Genomic DNA, 6,010 nt, shown 5'->3' with positions numbered 1-6,010 from the left:
TGGAGGGGGGGGGGGGGGGCGCTATATCCACATATGGAGCAACAACTACTGAGAAAGCTAAAACTCTTATTTTCATGCTCATTGTGTTCTTTATCTATTGTCTGCTCATCTCTCAGTTCTTACACACAAATACCCGTCACAGTGATGGGAGAGGCGCTGCAGGACTGTGTGTGGCCAGGAGGTGGCACCAGGTACATGTCTTGTGTTACTGGACCCTGTGCGAGTGCAGACATGACATGCACAGAACTACTATAAACATAGGGGTACAGGGACCCTACAAAATGTTTCAGGGGGTGGGGGGTAAATGGGTATGTGTAGTGTTAATTACAGCTCTCTGTGTGTATAATAAGAGTTGCTCTGCATAGAATGCGCACAGAACCGATGGGTCTCTGAGATACCGCACAGGGGGCATAATACACGTCACAGACCACCCGCGTACACAGTACCAGGCCCAATACCTCAGACGTCCTCATCTCTCAGTCTCAGGTCACTGAAAACACACAGCCATTACACATTTCACAGAGATAACATCATAAAAACAACTTACCTGGCTGGGAGACACTTACCTGACTGTGTGTGTTACTTCCCTGCCTGAGAAACACTTACTGTACCTGGCTGAAAGTCAGTGACCTAACTAAAAGACACCTGCCTGGGAGACACCTTGCTGACGGATACTTATCTGGCTGGGAGACACCTGGCTGTGAGTTGCTGAAAGACAATTGCATGTCAGAGAATCACTAACCTGGCTGAAAGTCAATGACCTACCTAAAAGACACCTGCCTGGGAGACACCTTGCTGATGGATACTTATCTGGCTGGGAGACACCTGGCTGTGAGTTGCTGAAAGACAATTGCATGTCAGAGAGTCACTTACCTGGCTGAGAGACACTTACCTGGCTGAAAGTCAGTGACCTACCTAAAAGACACCTGCCTGGGAGACACCTTGCTGACGGATACATATCTGGCTGGGAGACACTTACCTGGCTGTGAGACACTTACCTGGCTGTGAGTTGCTGAAAGACAATTGCATATCAGAGAATTACTAACCTGGCTGACAGACACTTACCTGGCTGAAAGTCAATGACCTAACTAAAAGACATCTGCCTGGGAGACACCTTGCTGACGGATACTTATCTGGCTGGGAGACACTTACCTGGCTGTGAGTTGCTGAAAGACAATTGCATATCAGAGAATCACTTACCTGGCTAAGAGACACTTACCTGGCTGAAAGTCAATGACCTAACTAAAAGACACCTGCCTGGGAGACACCTTGCTGACGGATGCTTATCTGGCTGGGAGACACTTACCTGGCTGTGAGTTGCTGAAAGACAATTGCATATCATAGAATCACTAACCTGGTTGAAAGTTAATGACCTAACTAAAAGATACCTGCCTGGGAGACACCATGCTGATGGATACTTATCTGGCTGGGAGACACCTGGCTGTGAGTTGCTGAAAGACAATTGCATGTCAGAGAGTCACTTACCTGGCTGAGAGACACTTACCTGCCTGAGAGACACTTAACTGCCTGGCACACACTTACCTTTGTGTGAGTTACTGAGAGACAATTACTTGTCAGGGAGTCACCTGGTTGAAAGACACTTTACCTTGTTTAGAGACACTTACCTGGCAGAGAGTCAATTACCTGAATAAAAGACACATACCTGGCTGCGAGTTGCTGAGAGACATCTACCTGGCTGAGTCACTTACCCGAGAGACACCTACCTGGTTCTGAGATACTTACTTGTTTGAAAGACACTTATCATCCTTCCCTGCTATTAGAATGTCAGCTCCTTTGTGGCTTATGTTGGTATAAGCATTTACCTCATTTACAGTAGGTTTAGTGGCAGGTGATATTATGTCGGCTGGAATATGGGGTACTCTGGACTGTGGGTACACTGGGATACACGGTACACTGGTTCTACTTGTCTAGCTGAAGTATTTATTTCTGTATATTAAATCTCTACCTCCTGAATTAGACAACTGTCCTACTCTGTATAATTGAAGCTATATTTACATTTTCTAAGAATACTTCTCCTCTGCTCTAACTATGACGCGTTTCCTGGACCACAGTCCCCTTCCTCAGGGGGGCTGTACAGAAGTTGCTGGAGTAAGTAGGAGGGTGAATGAGAGAAGGTTGTGATTGGCAGGTGATAGAACTGATACAGAAAGTAAAAAATACCAAACGTAAACATAGTGAAGTGACATGATTGGAGAGCAAGAAATACGGGGGGTGGGAAGGGGGGCTTAGCGACGGTTTCGGAAATTATCCTTGGTGTGAAAATACCAATAACACCCGTAAGGTGTCACGGCAAAGGTGTATGTTTCTGGCGGTGTGTTATTACGTGAGGTGAAGCACTTCCGAGAGAGGCGAAACAAATATAGAAACCCATATAGGATAATAGAGCGTAAGCCCTGGTGGTGGGGTTAGTAGTCAACTGATATTATTACTGCTTCATTCTGTCCATAACTAATACTGTACATTCCTGATTCACGCACAAACAAGAGTGTGACACATCTGGAGAAGCCGGCTGCATGATCCACATAAATAAAATGGATGTAGGAAGCATAAAATGATTGTAAAACAACTAGATGATCGCACTGACTGAAATAAATATACAATATATATACACCCATTAGCCATAACACCAGCCTAATATTGTGTATTTCCATCTTGTGCTACCAAAACAGCTTTGACCCGCAGAGGGATGGACTCGGCATGATCTCTGATGGTGTCCTGAGGTATCTGGCACAAGACGTTAGCAGCAGATCCTGGAAGATGTGAGGTGGGGCCTCCATGGCTTGGACTTGGGTTTCCAGCACATCTCAATGATGCTCAATTAGATTGAGATCTGGGAAATTTGGAGGCCGAGTCACCACCTTGATCTCTTTGTCATGTTCCTCACACTATTCCTGAATCCTGAACATCTTCTGCAGTAATTTCTAGAGATGAGCGGGTTCGGTTTCTCTGAAACCGAACCCGCACGAACTTCATGTTTTTTTCACGGGTCCGAGCAGACTCGGATCCTCCCGCCTTGCTCGGTTAACCCGAGCGCGCCCGAACGTCATCATGACGCTGTCGGATTCTCGCGAGACTCGGATTCTATATAAGGAGCCGCGCGTCGCCGCCATTTTCACACGTGCATTGAGATTGATAGGGAGAGGACGTGGCTGGCGTCCTCTCCATTAGAAATTAGATTAGAAGAGAGAGAGAGATTGTGCAGAGTCAGACAGAGTTTACCACAGTGACCAGTGCAGTTGTTGTTAGTTAACTTTTATTTATTTTAATATAATATATCCGTTCTCTGCTATATCCGTTCTCTGCCTGAAAAAAAACGATACACAGCAGCAGCCAGTCACACAGTGTGACTCAGTCTGTGTGCACTCAGCTCAGCCCAGTGTGCTGCACATCAATGTATAAAAGGCAAAGCTTATAATAATTGTGGGGGAGACTGGGGAGCACTGCAGGTTGTTATAGCAGGAGCCCCCAGGAGTACATAATATTATATTAATTTAAAATTAAACAGTGCACACTTTTGCTGCAGGAGTGCCACTGCCAGTGTGACTAGTGGTGACCAGTGCCTGACCACCAGTATAGTAGTATATTGTTGTATGTATTGTATACTATCTCTTTATCAACCAGTCTATATTAGCAGCAGACACAGTACAGTGCGGTAGTTCACGGCTGTGGCTACCTCTGTGTCGGCAGTCGGAACTCGGCAGGCAGTCCGTCCATCCATAATTGTATTACAATATATACCACCTAACCGTGGTATTTTTTTTTCTTTCTTTATACCGTCGTCATAGTGTCATACTAGTTGTTACGAGTATACTACTATCTCTTTATCAACCAGTGTACAGTGCGGTAGTTCACGGCTGTGGCTACCTCTGTGTCGGCAGTCGGCAGGCAGTCCGTCCATCCATAATTGTATTATTATTATAATATATACCACCTAACCGTGGTTTTTTTTTCATTCTTTATACCGTCATAGTGTCATACTAGTTGTTACGAGTATACTACTATCTCTTTATCAACCAGTGTACAGTGCGGTAGTTCACGGCTGTGGCTACCTCTGTGTCGGCAGTCGGCAGGCAGTCCGTCCATCCATAATTGTATTATTATTATAATATATACCACCTAACCGTGGTTTTTTTTTCATTCTTTATACCGTCGTCATAGTGTCATACTAGTTGTTACGAGTATACTACTATCTCTTTATCAACCAGTGTACAGTGCGGTAGTTCACGGCTGTGGCTACCTCTGTGTCGGCAGTCGGCAGGCAGTCCGTCCATCCATAATTGTATTATTATTATAATATATACCACCTAACCGTGGTTTTTTTTTCATTCTTTATACCGTCGTCATAGTGTCATACTAGTTGTTACGAGTATACTACTATCTCTTTATCAACCAGTGTACAGTGCGGTAGTTCACGGCTGTGGCTACCTCTGTGTCGGCAGTCGGCAGGCAGTCCGTCCATCCATAATTGTATTATTATTATAATATATACCACCTAACCGTGGTTTTTTTATACCACCTAACCGTGGCAGTCCGTCCATAATTGTATACTAGTATCCAATCCATCCATCTCCATTGTTTACCTGAGGTGCCTTTTAGTTCTGCCTATAAAATATGGAGAACAAAAAAGTTGAGGTTCCAAAATTAGGGAAAGATCAAGATCCACTTCCACCTCGTGCTGAAGCTGCTGCCACTAGTCATGGCCGAGACGATGAAATGCCAGCAACGTCGTCTGCCAAGGCCGATGCCCAATGTCATAGTACAGAGCATGTCAAATCCAAAACACCAAATATCAGAAAAAAAAGGACTCCAAAACCTAAAATAAAATTGTCGGAGGAGAAGCGTAAACTTGCCAATATGCCATTTACCACACGGAGTGGCAAGGAACGGCTGAGGCCCTGGCCTATGTTCATGGCTAGTGGTTCAGCTTCACATGAGGATGGAAGCACTCAGCCTCTCGCTAGAAAACTGAAAAGACTCAAGCTGGCAAAAGCACCGCAAAGAACTGTGCGTTCTTTGAAATCCCAAATCCACAAGGAGAGTCCAATTGTGTCGTTTGCGATGCCTGACCTTCCCAACACTGGACGTGAAGAGCATGCGCCTTCCACTATTTGCATGCCCCCTGCAAGTGCTGGAAGGAGCACCCGCAGTCCAGTTCCTGATAGTCAGATTGAAGATGTCAGTGTTGAAGTACACCAGGATGAGGAGGATATGGGTGTTGCTGGCGCTGGGGAGGAAATTGACCAGGAGGATTCTGATGGTGAGGTGGTTTGTTTAAGTCAGGCACCCGGGGAGACACCTGTTGTCCGTGGGAGGAATATGGCCGTTGACATGCCAGGTGAAAATACCAAAAAAATCAGCTCTTCGGTGTGGAGGTATTTCACCAGAAATGCGGACAACAGGTGTCAAGCCGTGTGTTCCCTTTGTCAAGCTGTAATAAGTAGGGGTAAGGACGTTAACCACCTCGGAACATCCTCCCTTATACGTCACCTGCAGCGCATTCATAATAAGTCAGTGACAAGTTCAAAAACTTTGGGTGACAGCGGAAGCAGTCCACTGACCAGTAAATCCCTTCCTCTTGTAACCAAGCTCACGCAAACCACCCCACCAACTCCCTCAGTGTCAATTTCCTCCTTCCCCAGGAATGCCAATAGTCCTGCAGGCCATGTCACTGGCAAGTCTGACGAGTCCTCTCCTGCCTGGGATTCCTCCGATGCATCCTTGCGTGTAACGCCTACTGCTGCTGGCGCTGCTGTTGTTGCCGCTGGGAGTCGATGGTCATCCCAGAGGGGAAGTCGTAAGCCCACTTGTACTACTTCCAGTAAGCAATTGACTGTTCAACAGTCCTTTGCGAGGAAGATGAAATATCACAGCAGTCATCCTACTGCAAAGCGGATAACTGAGTCCTTGACAACTATGTTGGTGTTAGACGTGCGTCCGGTATCCGCCGTTAGTTCACAGGGAACTAGACAATTTATTGAGGCAGTGTGCC

Source organism: Pseudophryne corroboree, unplaced genomic scaffold (genome assembly GCF_028390025.1).
Source record: "Pseudophryne corroboree isolate aPseCor3 unplaced genomic scaffold, aPseCor3.hap2 scaffold_752, whole genome shotgun sequence".
NCBI lineage: Eukaryota > Metazoa > Chordata > Amphibia > Anura > Myobatrachidae > Pseudophryne > Pseudophryne corroboree.
This window is presented reverse-complemented; position numbering follows the sequence as displayed.